This window comes from Hyperoodon ampullatus (genome assembly GCF_949752795.1).
Source record: "Hyperoodon ampullatus genome assembly, chromosome: 5".
Taxonomy (NCBI): Eukaryota; Metazoa; Chordata; class Mammalia; order Artiodactyla; family Ziphiidae; genus Hyperoodon; species Hyperoodon ampullatus.
In genome coordinates, this window is record NC_136918.1 from 44,063,777 (window position 1) to 44,079,341 (window position 15,565).

Here is a 15,565-nt window from a genome sequence, read left to right on the forward strand (position 1 = left end):
CTAGAAACAGTTTTGTTTAGCATACATACAGATGGCCAATAGGCACATGAAAAAATGCTCAACATTGCTAATTATTAGAGAAATGCACATCAAAACTACAATGAGGGGGCTTCCCTGGTGGCGCAGTGGTTGAGAGTCCACCTGCCGATGCAGGGGACGCGGGTCGTGCCCCGGTCCGGGAAGATCCCACATGCCGAGGAGTGGCTGGGCCCGTGAGCCATGGCCGCTGAGCCTGCACATCCAAAGCCTGTGCTCCACAACTGGAGAGGCCACAACAGTGAGAGGCCCGCATACCGTAAAAAAAAAAAAAAAAAAAAACCTACAATGAGGTATCACGTCACACCAGTTAGAATGGCCATCATTAAAAAGTCTACAAACAGGGCTTCCCTGGCGGGGCAGTTGGTTGAGAGTCCGCCTGCCGATGCAGGGGACACGGGTTCGAGCCCTGGTCCGGGAAGATCCCACATGCCGCGGAGTGGCTGGGCCCATGAGCCATGGCCGCTGAGCCTGCGCGTCCGGAGCCTGTGCTCCGCAACAGGAGAGGCCACAACAGTGAGAGGTCCGTGTATGGCAAAAAAAAAAAAAAAAAAAGTCTACAAATAATAAATGCTGGAGAGGGTGTGGAGAAAAGAGAACCCTCCTGCACTGTTGGTGGCAATGTAAATTGGGGCAGCCACTATGGAGAACAGTATGGAGGTTCCTTAACATACTAAAAATAGAGTTGTCATATGATCCAGCAATCTCACTCCTGGGCATATATCCAGAAGAAACTCTTAATTCAAAAAGATACATGCACCCCAATGTCCTTAACAGCACTATTTACAATAGCCAAGTCATGGAAGCAATCTAAGTGTCCACTGACAGATGAATGGATAAAGAAGATGTGAGATATATATATATCTCATGGAATGTTACTCGGCCATAAAAAAGAATGAAATAATGCCATTTGCGGCAACATGGATAGACCTAAAGATTATCATACTAAGTGAAGTAGGACAAAGACAAATATCATATGATATTGCTTATATGTGAAATCTAAAATATGACACAAGTGAACTTATTTACAAAACAGAAACAGACTCACAGACATAGAAAACAAGCTTATGGTTAACAAAGGGGAAAGGGGTGAGGGAGGGATAAATTAGGAGTTTTGGATTAGCAGATACAAACTACTATATATAAAATAGATAAACAACAGGGTCCTACTGTATAGCACAGGGAACTATATTCAGTATCCTGCAATAAAACATAATGGAAAAGAATATGAAAAAGAATATGCATACATATGTATAACTGAATCACTTGGCTGTACATCCAGAAACCAACACAACTAATATAGTTTTAAATCAACTGTATTTCAATAAAAAATAAATTTTTAAAACTTTTTAAAAAAGTGTTCTATTTAGCCTCGTTTAGTTTTTTTAAAACAAGGACTTCATTTACATTAAAAAAAAAGTGAGGGACTTCCCTGGTGGCGCAGTGGTTAAGAATCCGCCTGCCAATGCAGGGGAGGCGGGCTCTATCCCTGGTCCGGGAAGATCCCACATGCTGCGGAGCAACTAAGCGCGTGCGCCACAGCTACTGAGCCTGCGCTCTAGAACCTGCGAGCCACAGCTACTGAGCCCATGTGCCACAACTACTGAAGCCCACGTGCCTAGAGCCCGTGCCCTGCAACAAGAGAAGCCACCTCAATGAGAAGCTCACGCACTGCAACGAAGAGTAGCCTCCACTCTAGGCAACTAGAGAAAGCCAGTGAGCAGCAACAAAGACCCAGTGCAGCCAAAAATAAATAAATTAATCAATTTTAAAAAAAGGTGAATGGCGTGTCAATAGTTCTCGCATCATACTCCAATTCTACACTTTCTTCTATGGATCTGTGTGGAAGCAAACTTGTTCAGAGGCTAAAACCTAATACTATTGTTAAGAGATAGATAATGATCGGAGGGTGGGCTGAAATACAGGAATACACTGGTTCGGACCCTGGCTTTTCTCTTTTAGCTTCTGCTTGGGGTTCCACTTGGAAGTTACTACTGACTGGAACTGTAAAAAGCACAAACATCTTTTAAAACTTTCTATTTGAAAACACATACACACATCAGAAATAGCTTGTCACAAGAGAAGGGAAGCTTCTAGACTAGGCTACCATGGAACGTATTCTATAGAACCCTATTCCGTGAGATATGCACATTACCCACCCCTCTCTCCACCCTTCCCACCCCCCGCCCTCAGTGCTCTGTGCTCAAAGAAGTTTAGAACTGCTGCATCCATAGATGCACAGTCTTATAGAGTCTGAACACACATGAGCATGTTAAAGGCTCTCTGAAGCTTTGAGGTGAAGAAATCTATTTATATTACAATTTCCTATACTAACTTGACTATAAGAAAGATTTCTGTGATACTTATTATTAACCTGCAAAATCCAGTTTTGGAATTGCTGCACTGGTAAATAAGGATAGCTATCTGTGAGATTTTTTGATAGGAACCTGCTCAGAGGTATGAAGATTTTTTACTGAAAGTGGAGATATTCCGAGTGGTTTGAAAGAAATGTCGCTCCCTGAACTGAAATGCGCAGCATGGTAGTCACGGCTGATAATAGTGAACTAAACCTAAGCAAGTCATTTAATATTATCTGTTTATTTAAAACTTTAATTTCACACTAAACTTAAATATAATGATTTGTGTTGCTAATAAGGATTACTGTAATTAGCTATTGTGATAAAATTTAAATTTTTATTAAAAAGTTGAGTGGAAAATAGTTTTTTCTTCATCAATCACCATGTTCTTGGGGGTCACTGTAGATCACTTGGTGGTAGCATACAGACTCACAGAAAAGTACCGTGCCCTTAATGGTAATTTAGTGACTCTAACCAGCAGATTTCTGAGGTGAGAAAACTGAGGTTTAGGAAGGGATTGCCTAACAAAAATCATAAATGAATTAGTGGCAGAACCAGTTATAGAAAACTTCTAGTTTAGAATCTTTTTCATCAGAGCAAATATTACAGCAATAGCCTAATTGTAACTCTTTTAATTACCAACTGAATGAACATGGAAGTCAGGTAACCACCATAAACCTCAATAGAGATCTGTAAAATGGGCTAATCACAGAGCCTGCCTCATAGGAGATTCTTCTATACGAGGAGGGCTAGACCCGCACTTGGTACCCAGGATAGCTAGTGTTATAGGTATAATCATGGCAGTTACTTGAAACCCCACATGCACTGATTGAGGGTTAGGGTTATGCCAGGGACTGTGTTAGGCTCTCTGTAATCAAGGGTTAATAAGACTAATTAGCTTAATATGATACAGCCCCTAACTAATTTCTGCAAGCAAACAATCAGTTTTCAAGGCTTGATTTATAAACTCAAATCTAATGATCCCAGCTCCTTAGAGATGGGCATGAGGCATTGTTTTCAACCAGGAGCAACACTAGGAAAATGAGTATGAAAACCAGAAATGGGTATGGACGTCAGACGTTCAATTATTGGAGTACAACAAAGATTTACAGCCAGCGAGGGAACAAACATTCACAGGGCTCAGATGATGTACAGAAAAAGGTTGGGAAGGATGGAGGAGACAGGACTGAAGAGAAGCCAAAAGAGGAGGAGACAGTTTGGGGCCTGAGGAAATGCACTGGACACGCAGGGGTAAAGGCCTTCACCGCAACTAAGAAGAAAGGCAAATAGATTAAAGGGGGATTAAACTCTGACTGACCGGAGAGGAAACTGGACTTTGACTCGAATGTCCTGGTTCAGCCCTTAGCTGTGTGACCACGGGTGAGAGGCATCAGTTTCCTCAACTGTGAAATCGGGTGTAGAATCAGGCGACTGCTGAGAGCCCTCAGCCCTGCCTTGAAGGCATGCCTGCCCTTCTCTTTACCTGACATGGTTCCATTTTCCAGGAGAGATCCCTCCTAGGATCTGGTAAGATGGAACTTGTTCACCAGGGCCCGGGGAATCTGCGTTTCAAGCCAGTTTCAAACAACCTGGGCCCAGCCTCCTGCTAGGTTGTGGAGTGTGGAGCCCTGTGAGAGGCAGCAGGGAGAGGAGGCCGGTCTTTGGAGTCAGGTAGACCTGGGTTTAAATTCTGCTTCTGCTGGGCTTCCCTGGTGGCGCAGTGGTTGAGAGTCCGTCTGCGAATGCAGCGGACACTGGTTCGTGTCCCGGTCTGAGAGAATTCCACGTGCCGCGGAGCGGCTGGGCCTATGAGCCAGGGCCGCTGAGCCTGCGCCATGCTCGCTGAGCATGCGCGTTCAGAGTCTGTGTTCCGCAACGAGAAAAGCCACAGCAGTGAGAGGCCTGCATACAGCAAAAAAAAAAAAAAAAAAAAAAATTGTGCCTTTGCCATTTGCTTTGTAGACGGCCTGAGACACTGTGAGTGCCGTAACATTTAGCTTCCTTGCCCATAAAACACCAGCATGCACAGGCTCACACACACACATACCTGCACCTACTTGTAGAAAGAGGGGAACACATTTGGTCTTTCCCCAGGAGCCCCACCCCAGGTACACTTCTGTTTTGTCCCCATCACGTATGTGGAGGATTTTAGTATCAGCAGAGCAGTTTAGTTTGGCATAGGAACGTGAGAGCAAGGCTGTGGAGCCATCAACCCAGGTTTAAATCTTGGCTCTGGCTTAGGGTGATCATCTAATCCAGTGCTTTCCATAAAACACACTGCAAGTCACATGTTTTATTTTAAATTTCCTAGTAGCCACATTTAAAAAGTAAAGAAAGAAAAAAGCAGGTGAAATTAATTTTAACATTTGACTTAATCCAATAGATTCAAAATATCATCATTTCAATCTACCATTAATAGAAAGATTTATGAATAAGATCGTTTCCACTCGTTTTACACTATGGCACGCCTCATTTAAGATGCTAACAATCAGATGTGGCCACTGACTAGATGGCACAGGCTCTCCCGGTCCAAGGAAGGTAGCGGGAACCGCCATGTTCTGAGGCCTCGGTGAGGACTGGTCACAGGGGAGGTAAGTGCAAGGTGCTTGGTACAGCCCTGGTGCATAGGACACGTGGGACAACATCTGCTGTCACAGTCCTTGTGGTCCTCACCTTGTCTCACATAGCACAGACCCCAGGAGACTCTGCTGGAGACTTTTCCCAGCCCACCCAAACGGAGTCACAGCTAAGGGAGCCAGGTTAGGAGAAACGGGGCTGATTATCCTTGAGCCAGGAGGGGGCGGTACCTGGGCTCCCCACCCTCCAGCCTGCTGACAATGGTGTGATTCAGGGCAGAGATAGAGGATTGTTGATTTTACAACAGGGAGAGGTCGGCCAGGTGAGGCATTGTTTGCTGCAGCTGGGAGAGGCACAGCCCATAGGATTAGGTCCCTGGGGAGGTAGAAAAATGGTATCAAGTCTTGACCTGAGAGGGTGGGTTGTGTACTCAGGAAGAATGTTCAGCAGCCACAGCTCCAGAATGTCAGGCTGGCACTGCCCTCATTAAAGACCATCTCTGCAGCTGGTTGCTGTCTTTCTCTCTCTCTTCTCCTTTCCTCCTTTTATCTTCTCTTCCTTCCATAAATACTGAATGGACATTTATTCCATATGCTGCCAAGGCTCAGCATTACACATAATAAGTACCGCTGCTGAGCTCTCAGTGTGTGCCAGCCCTGTGCTAAACATTTTGTGTTCCTCCTCTCATTTAAAGTCCTCAACCAACCCAGCACTGTAGGTACCACTATAATTCCCATTGTTCAAATGAGGAAAACTGAGGAACAGAGAGGTTAAGCAGCTTGCCCAAGGTTTTACAGCAGGGTGTACATCTAGCCCATATGGCTTCAGAGAAGAAGGCAGAGTTCTTGTCTTCAGTGAGTGGATTCTAGGAAAGCAACAGGGGAGGAACTAACTCTGCTGGAGAAGTCAGGAAAGGCTTCCCAGAGGAAGTGACATTCTGGCTGGGGCTTGAAGGAGGAATAGGAGTATGCCTGATGGGCAAGGCAGGGAGGGCGTCCAAGGAAGCGGGAGCTGGAGCAGCAGTAAAAATAAAAAATGTGAATTATGTAGTTTACCTTCTATGCCCTTCCAACCCTTCCAGCTGCCTCCTCTATAAACTGAAGGGTATTTGTTGCTCCCAACCCACCCAGTAGCCTCAGGCCACCCATTGACAGTCTGTCTCCTAAAGTTCCTGGACTCTGGAACCTCTCTCTCCCTTTTATCAATCATATGTAGGCAATGTATGAAAAAATTCAGAAGGTTTAGAGCTCATCTTTCAGTATCAAAATATTCTTGGGGCAAATCTGCTTTGCAGTATTGAAAGTGGGATTTTCTCCAAGAATCCCTATGGTGTTGTGGCCAAGAGCACAGACTCTGGGCTCAAACAAGCCTGGGTGTGATCCCAGCTCTACCACTCGTCAGCCCTGTGAGTGTTAATACATAGATTGAGGCCACATTTAACCCATAGGAAGGATGTGAGGGTCAGGCAGGGTCCTGCACACAAATAAAGTGCTTGGGACACAGTTGGCCCTCAGCATGTCACCAAAGAGATTCTAAAAGATAACAAGGGACCCTAAGGGAAGGCAGGTAGGATCTCCAAACCACATCTCACACTCACTTTAATGAAGGAGGTTGGAGGCAGCTGTGGTGGTTTCCGAAGAGATATCAAGGATGTCTCAGCTTTGCAGGGTACCCAGCGTCACTCAGGCCTGGGGGCCAACTCACACTATGCACAAGCAACTGATGTATAAACCAGACGCCTGATGGTTAATTTACACTGGAAAGGGATGTCTCTCTGGCATCTCCCCAGCAGGCTGGACAAACACCACCAAGTTCTTCCTCTCTGATCACGCTTTTATATCCTGCAAATAGACTGCCTTGTCACTTCAGAATGCCAGGCAACAATACACTTGGACTTCAATAGCTGGCATCCAGTGCTGGGCATACACCCTGGTTCCTGAATTAGAGGCATGGTCCAGACAGAAGGCTAAGATTTAATTAGGGACAGACTCTCCCTGAGGAGCTGCTCCCTCAACCCTCAGAAAGCCTTGTTGGAAGTTACCTTCATGCCCATTTGATGACTGTGTCACCCCAAAACATATGTCCTTTCTAATACCCCAAGTGTAAGATCTGCCAAATTAACAGAACCAGAACTTGGTTTCAGGACACATTGTCATGGAGGGGCTGCAGCTCTGACACATTTTCTTTCAGTGGAAGCTCTGCTATGATTCAGTAGCTTCTTTTCTGGATTTGGTCTGCATGTTGGGGGTTAAGGAGATTCCGCTGAAGTAAAAGGATATAGGTTAGAAGGTGGGGGAAATGGGTGATGGCGGTCAAAGGGTACAAACTTCAAGTTATAATATGAGTAAGTTCTGAGGATCTAACATACAGCATGGTGACATTAGCTAGATTAGTTAACAATGCTGTGTTGTGTACTTGAAAGTTGCTAAGAGAGTAGATCTTAAATGTTCTCACCACACACAAAAAAGAGAAAAATGGCAGGTATATTAGGTGATGGATGTGTTAACTAACCATATTATGGTAACTATTTTGCAATATATACATATAGCAAATCATCATGTTGTACACCTTAAAATTTATACAATGTTCAATATTAATTACATCATAGTAAAGCTGGAAAGAGAAAAGGGTTACGGGACAGCCAAAGTTGAGTGGGGCAAGGAGGAGGTGTACTCAGTGGGAGATCTCACCAAATCCCATTGGAAGGAGGCATATCTAACTGATTAAAAGAGAATTCTAAATATAAATGAAACAAAAATATATTACTCAAAATTGCTAGTACTATTTTTGGGGTATCCTTTTTGTACAGTTTTGACTTTTGGAATCATGTTAATGTTTTATTATACAGAGTCAAAACAATAAAATTAAGTCAATAAAACTGGAGGAGGGGAGGTAAAATTGAATACAAACAGAAACAAATGAGCCTGTATTTCAGGTGCATACCAAACAGTGAAAGGGAAAAAAAAGAATTAATCCAAGTAACTTTTGAATACAATTCTTTAATTGTATATTATCAATCTTAAGAAAAAAGAAATGCAAACAAATCTTGAACTCTCCTTAGTAGGTTTGTTCTTCCATAGTGGAATAAATGTAGCAATTCCTGGAACTATTTTCTGTGTTGTAACACTGAGCAAATAACGTTGTTCTACTGTTTGGTTCTCACTGGGGAAGAGAGTGAGAAAGGGGGAAGACAAGGAAAACACTGTGAGTTTGAATAGGTGCTAGAGAAGGCAGTATAAACTCATAATTTTACATAGGTAGCACGAGTGACTGTTGAACCATACGAAATTACTATTCTTTCCAGTTTTGTCCACTGTGCAGACCTAGAAGCAAAGGCACTCAGTAGCAGTGAGCCCATCGAGTGCTCAGATCTTGGTTTCTACACACTGGTCCCCATGAAAAGCAAGCAAAGCTCCTTGAAGAAGTGACTAATTCCAGGAAAAGAAAAAGTACAAGATGGCCTTGTGCCAGAAAGTAAGCAAGTACTGAAAGAATGATTAGTTCACGTAAAAAGAACCACTTGAAGGAAATCAATTGCCAAATCTAGGATAGCCTGAGCATCAAAACAAATAATGATAGTCGTGAATTAAACTTATTGAATAAAATAGTGATCCATGAGTCTCTACTGGTACTGACTAAATAAGGAAGAAGGAAAAACTTTTGATTACAATAAAATGCCAATTACTGAATATAGACGAAATGACAGAAAATCAACATTGTAACCATCATTGTAATAATTAATTAAGGCAAGAATCATCAATGTATATTAAAACGACTGAATGAAAATTTTATATGGAATAGTTTATCTATATAGTCTCAAAATATCTCCCTACAAACTACTTATTAATTATTAATTACTTATTAGTTGTAAAAGAAGAAATTATAATTACATTAGCAGAGAAACATGGAAGACACCACCTTAACCAAACAATCAAAATTAACATCACCAATAATGGGACAAACATACCACGTGTTTCCTGATGTGATGCACTGAGGACACAGCAGCACTTCCACGGTATCCTTGTGGGGAGGGGGAAAGCATAACCTAAATCTAATCACGAGGAAAGATTAGACACACCAAATTGAAGGGTGTTCTACAGAACAACGAGTTTGTACTCTTCCAAAATGGCAACTCATGAAAGACAAAGAAAAGCCTAGGAACTATTCTAGACTAAAGGAGATTAAAAAGACTTTGGAACTAAAGGCAATATGTGATTCCAGTTTGATCCTGGATTGAATCTTGAGATAAGGAGGAAAGATTGCTTTAAAAAACACCGTTGGGGGCTTCCCTGGTGGCGCAGTGGTTGAGCGTCCGCCTGCCAATGCAGGGGACATGGGTTCGTTCCCCAGTCCGGGAAGATCCCACATGCCGCAGAACGGCTAGGCCCGTGAGCAATGGCCGCTGAGCCTGCGCGTCTGGAGTCTGTGCTCTGCAACAGGAGAGGCCACAACAGTGAGAGGCCCGCGTACCGCAAAAAAAAAAAAAAAAAAAAAAAATACCGTTGGAACAGTTAACAAATTTTGCAAATGGAATGTAAATTATATAATTGTATATGCATGTTAAATTTTCTGAATTTAATAACGATACTGTGATCATGTAAGAAAATATGCTTGTTCTTAGAAAATAGACCTGAAGTATTTAGGAATAAAGAGAAAAGTGATGATATCTGTAACTTATTCTCAAATGGTTACAAAAAAATAACGGTAATCTGAGTGTGTGTGTGTGTGTGTGTGTGTGTGTGTGTGTGTGTGTGTGTGTAGAGAGAGAGAGAGAGAAAGGGACAGAGACAGTGTGATAAAATATCAACAATTGGCTCAAAGGGCAAAGAATATCTGAGAGGTCTTTGTACTACTACAATTCTGTAATTTTGAAGATAATCAAAATAAAAAGTTTGAAATACTATAAAGTTGCTAGTTATATAAATACCAGATAATGATTAAAAGCAGGAAATTATTAGTAGCATTATTTACCATAAATGTCCAAATGCTGTAGAATTCATTCAGTGGACACACTGAATGTGTCCCCTCAAAATCTATATGTTGAAGACCCCATCCCCAGTGTGATGGTATTGGAGGTAAGGTCTTTGGGAGGTAATTGGGTTTAGATGACATCATGGGGTGGACCCCTTGTGATGGAATTGGTGCCCTTATGAGAGGAAAAAGACCAGTGCTCTTCCTCTCCATCATGTAAGGATACAGCAAGAAGGTGGCTGTCTACAAGCCAGAAGAGTCCTCATCAAAAACCCAACCAGGCTGGCACCCTGATCTTGAACTTCTAGCCAAGGACTTCTGGCTTCTAGAATTATGAGAAATAAATTTCTGTTATTTAAGCCACTCAGTCTATGGTATTTGTTATAGCAGTCCAAGCAGACTAAGCTCCATGTAACAGGAAACCCTAAATGTAAAGTGAGAAGATTTAAGTTTGGGGGCCAAATGCTTATAGCTTGAGACATTCCCAACAACAGCATTATACATGGATTTCAGAAGTACCACCTCACACTCCCACTAGACTGAGTGCATATGTTCATTTTTCTATGAAATGACTGACCACACAGATGATCCCTGTACCACTTCTGGAACCCTGAGTCAATGAGGCCTGATGCTGTGCTTGTTCTGGCCCAGTCTTCATCCCTGAGCTTTCCTCCTTTCCATTACTTTTGATAATTTCTACCTCATACTCTCTAGATCCTGATAACTTTGAGGAGGAAATGTTTCAACAGTTTGAAGCCAGGACAGAATCACTGATTGGTCTGCTTAGTTTGTTCATTCACTCAACATGCAAGGGCCTTGGCAAGCAGCTGATGGGGGACATGGGTGAAGAAGGGCCAGAAATGGCTGCAGAGATGTGATTTGGGGAGAATGTTAGGGAGGAGTATCATGAAAAAGATATGCCAGGAAGAGGAGTAGGTTTGAGAGAAAGATAGGAAAGAGATGAGGAGCTAAATTTTGGAATAAATACTGGATTCAACGTACCTGCAGGATACCCATGTGATGTTTACCAGACAGTACCTGCTCAATAATTGTTTGCCAATCAAGTGAGAGAGGCTAGGGCTGGAAGACAAACTCTTGGCCTTGATAGTAGAAGCCCCGAGGATTGATAAGGCCACGAGGGCTGAGCCTAGGGAAAGAGTCAAGGAGAGAATTTATATACTAACTCTATTGGAATTTTAGAGACTGACTGTCAGAGTTCTACTATAGTTCTGTAAATTTTCTAAAGAGAAAGACTCTTTCCTTTAAAAGATGGACCCCGTCCTTTATAAAATGCCATCTCACCTTTTTTTACATAAGTTTACTCAGTGTTTACTCTTGGGGCCAGGGAGCCCAAGAGATCCAAGGCTTTCTCATGTTATAATTAATATGTATTATGGCAGCGTACAGGGAATAAAATTATAGCTATGAAGCTGGCATTTGCTTTATTCAAACACGTACTAATACAAATGACTTTATCTTGACACCTCCACACTGATCGCTTTGGGGAAACCAAGGAAACAACCCATATGGGGATTCAGGCCTGTGCGGGGGGTGTCCAATGGACTAGAGGTTTTGCAGTGTGGTTCAAACAACTTTAGAAGATTGTCGTTCATTCTTCATTCAGCAGACTCCTGGTGGGCACCTATAAGTACCAGGCACTAAATAGAAGGGGAGATTGAGATATGAATTAGACAGGGTTCTGACTCATAAGGAACATATAGCCTAGAGGAGAAGGAATATTTGTAAGGAGAAAATAACAATATGGTGTGTGTGTGTGTGTGTGTGTGTGTCCGTCCACTGATTCTCTGGTCACAGCATTTTCATCAAATCAATAATAATACATAACCCTGTTTTATATGTGTTTCTGTTCAAAGACATCTTATTTAGTACTTACTGTTAGTTCATTAACATTGAATTTACCAGGCACTGTAACTCATACCTGAATGAAGCTTATCACACAAGTGCATTTTCAGCCTTCTTGTTCACTTTAGCTCTATGCTTGGGGGATATTTTAAACAATGAAGTCATCAACAAAAAGCATAAAATTGTGAAAAATGTGGCACTAAATAGACTGCAAAAATTACACTTGTTTATAGCATCAGAGTGGAAACAAAAAGCAGGGCACAAACACATTTGACTTCAGCTCAAAACTCAAACTGCTCCATCCGGGGACTCAACTTTTCCACCACTCTGTGCATATCTGCCAAAGTAATAGGAGTGTGGACAGGGATTCTGGGATTACAAGTAAGTTGCAGCAAGTAGGTGAACTTGCAAATACAGAATCTGCAAATAATGAAGATTAACTAACACACACACACACACACACACATACACACATGCACACATCTGGAGGCTATAGGAGCACAGGGGGGAGGGAACTAGCCCTGTCTGCATTTCACTGGAGGCAAGGATGAGGTTTATGTCCTCCAGGAGGTAACACCTCAATTATGCCCTTTGCTGATAATTACCGACTAATTGCCAGCTGAACTGAGCCGCTCCTGTTGAAGCTCTAAGGGGAACGGTGGATAGCGAGAGAGAGGGGAGAAGAGAAGAAGAGGGGTAATGATACAAGGGTGGGTAGCAGCGAAGGAGGGAAGACTGAAAATTCCTGCCCTGAATCTGGAGGGAGTGGGTGAACTTTTTCCATTTCCTGTCCCTTCCCCATTGCACCAGTATCTTCCAGTTAGTAGGAAATGAACAGAGAACAACATTTCTGAAGTTGTCTTCTTTGTTTCTAAATTACAAACATTACCTTGCCGTTACCTTGCTTTTCAGTGTTCAAAAAATTTATTAAATTTCCTTCACTTTCAAAACACAGTTGAGTCCTGGGGTACTCTAAGCAGTGTCTTTGACAGTACTGAGTGCAAATGCTCAGGATCCAGGTCCTCAAAGCACACAAAGAACATGAAGGCTGTGTGTTCTACAGCACTCAGAGTGTATCATATTTCTGGGAAATAAATGAAGAATAAGTAAGCTTCGAGGAATGTCCCTTTAAGAAAGATTGGTCTTGCATCCCCTGAGCCAGGCTAAAGGACTTGCAGCTGAGCTGAGCAAAGACATCTCTTTCTATCAGAGGAAAAAAGATGTGCCAGCCTTTTGCCACTCTGTTAGAGAAAGCATTAACTTGCCCTTCACTAATTTTCTAGAAAACTTGGAAGTTATCCTAATCACAGATTCTTAAAAAGAATAAGAAAGGGGTGAGGAGAGGGAGAAAGAGTGTGAAGTTCCACATAGGAAGCTGCTCAGAAGTTTGAGAAATCGTCCCTGTAACTTTTCTAAGAACCAGTTTCCTCATCTTGAAAACAAGAATAGGAAAACCTCTCTCTGAGGGTTGGTGAAAACTGGGGTCTTTGAGACACTGGAAATGTTTGTTCCTGTTCCCCTTCCTGTGAAGATGCCCTTCCTGCATGTGTGATATGTGTTTTATCACAGGATGGTAGAGCATCAGAGATGGAAGGGTCCTTGGAGTTTGGGCCGCCAACCCTCACATTCTGTAAATGGGGTAACCAAAGTTCGGAGAAATTAGATGATCCTCCTGAAACCACACATCCAGCAGGGGTTGAATGCAAGACAACCCAACCTGGTGCTCTTCCGGGCGAGTGCGTGGTGTTTGCTGTTCTCCTTCATCGTGGAACTTGTTGGGTCAGTACTCAGATAGATAGACTATCATTAACTACAGGGCAAAACCAATAAGCCCCACAGCTTCGATCCACCTTCTGTTAATGCAAGGGTCCCTGACCTCTGGTGGGCTTACATTAGAGGACACTGACCTTGGGAATGAATTTGTTTTCACCCTTCCCAGTGCCGGCACTGGCCTCAGGGGTGGGTGTTCCCAAGTGGGGCCTCTGCTGTGTGGTATGAAGGAAAGGCTGGAGTTTATGGTTGGGTGAACCTGTTGGATGGAATCTGTCACTAGCTGTGTGATTTCAGGCACAAGAGCAATTATTTTCTCTGGCATTCAGTTTTCTCATCAATATAAATGGAGGCAACATATACATTTTACAGGACCAAATGAGATCATGTATGTGTTGTATGCCCAGCCAGTCCCAAGTCTTAATGTTTGGTAATTTTTTTCTTTTCTCTTTCAGTCCCAAAGCATTTATGCCTATTAATAGAGCTTAGGTAGAGGGATTGGAGAACTCACTACAAGTAACTTTAATGTTTTTCTTGCTAAAATAATATTTTAGAAGCAATTTATGTGCATTTTAGAAAAATTTAAGAAACAGACAATAAAAAAGATAAGATATTCCACCATACTTTCTTCTATGCATACGTTACACATATTTTTATATAAAAATAATAAAATACTGTGCTTACTGTATTATAAGTTGCTTTTAAAATCCAACAATAGATCATGTACATCTTAACATATAAATAAACCTAAGTGTAGAATTTAATTTTCAATTACTATATAGTTCATTGACAATTTATTCAATTATTCAAATTAATTCTCTTTTTTAGATGCATAGATTATTTTCAATTTTCTGCTGTTATAAACAACACTACAATTAACATTATTGTGGGTAAACCTTTGTTCACACCCTTAATTATTTTCTTAGTACAAATGCCTAGAAATGGAATTACAGAGTTAAAGGCAATTCCTAACGCTAAAGTTTTTGATAATTTATCACATTGCCCTCCACAAAATTATAAAAAATAGTATTCACACCAGCATTGTATAAAACACTGGGAAATGATCTTCATTTGAATGTCCTAAGCTTTCGTTTTTGGACTCGTCCGTGGACAGACAGATGGATCAGGATTTTGGCAGGATGGGGATGCAGGTAAGAAGCAAGTTCCTTCATTCAAGTATAATGTCCTAAATTCTTCTCCAGTGAATGAAGCTGTGATAGGCACTATGCTACATGCTGGGGATTAGGAACTAAATCCTCTAAAAACAGCACATTCCCTGCCTGAGAAGCAGATGAAGTACCATGTGGTAAGTCTAACGACAAAAGTTAAGCCTACGGATTAGCCCCTAACCCAGTCCTGGGCAGATGGAGGGGCCAAAGGGAACTAGCAAAGATTTCCTGGAGGACGTGACATCCTACACAAGCTTTGAAGTTAACAAGAGTTAGTTCCATGACGAAGGGCAAAGGAAGGGCAGAGGAATCACATGATCAAGACCTCGAAGTAAGAGCAGATTCAGGGGAGTCTAAGCACCAACAAATCCAAACCCAGAAATGTTCTAAAAAGGCTTTTTAAATAAGTGCCTAGTTTTCGATCCATTCCATTGTAACTTGAGAATCATTTGCTCCAGTGGCCAGTGGCATGTGGTGGATAACAGGCATCATGGGGCTGCAGATGACAGTCAGTGATGACAGGGAGGACGGCCTGACTTAGGAGAACAGGGTTATGCTCTTTTTTTTTTTTTTTTTTTGGTTCATTAATTTTTAAAAAATTTTTATTGGAGTATAGTTGATTTACAATGTTGTGTTAGTTTCAGGTGCATAGCAAAGTGAATCAGTTATACATATACATATATCCACTCTTTTTTAGATTCTTTTCCCGTATAGGCCATTACCGAGTATTGAGCAGAGTTCCCTGTACTATACAGTAGGTCCTTATCTATCTTATATGTAGTAGTGTGTTTATGTCAACCCCAATCTCCCAATTTATCCCTG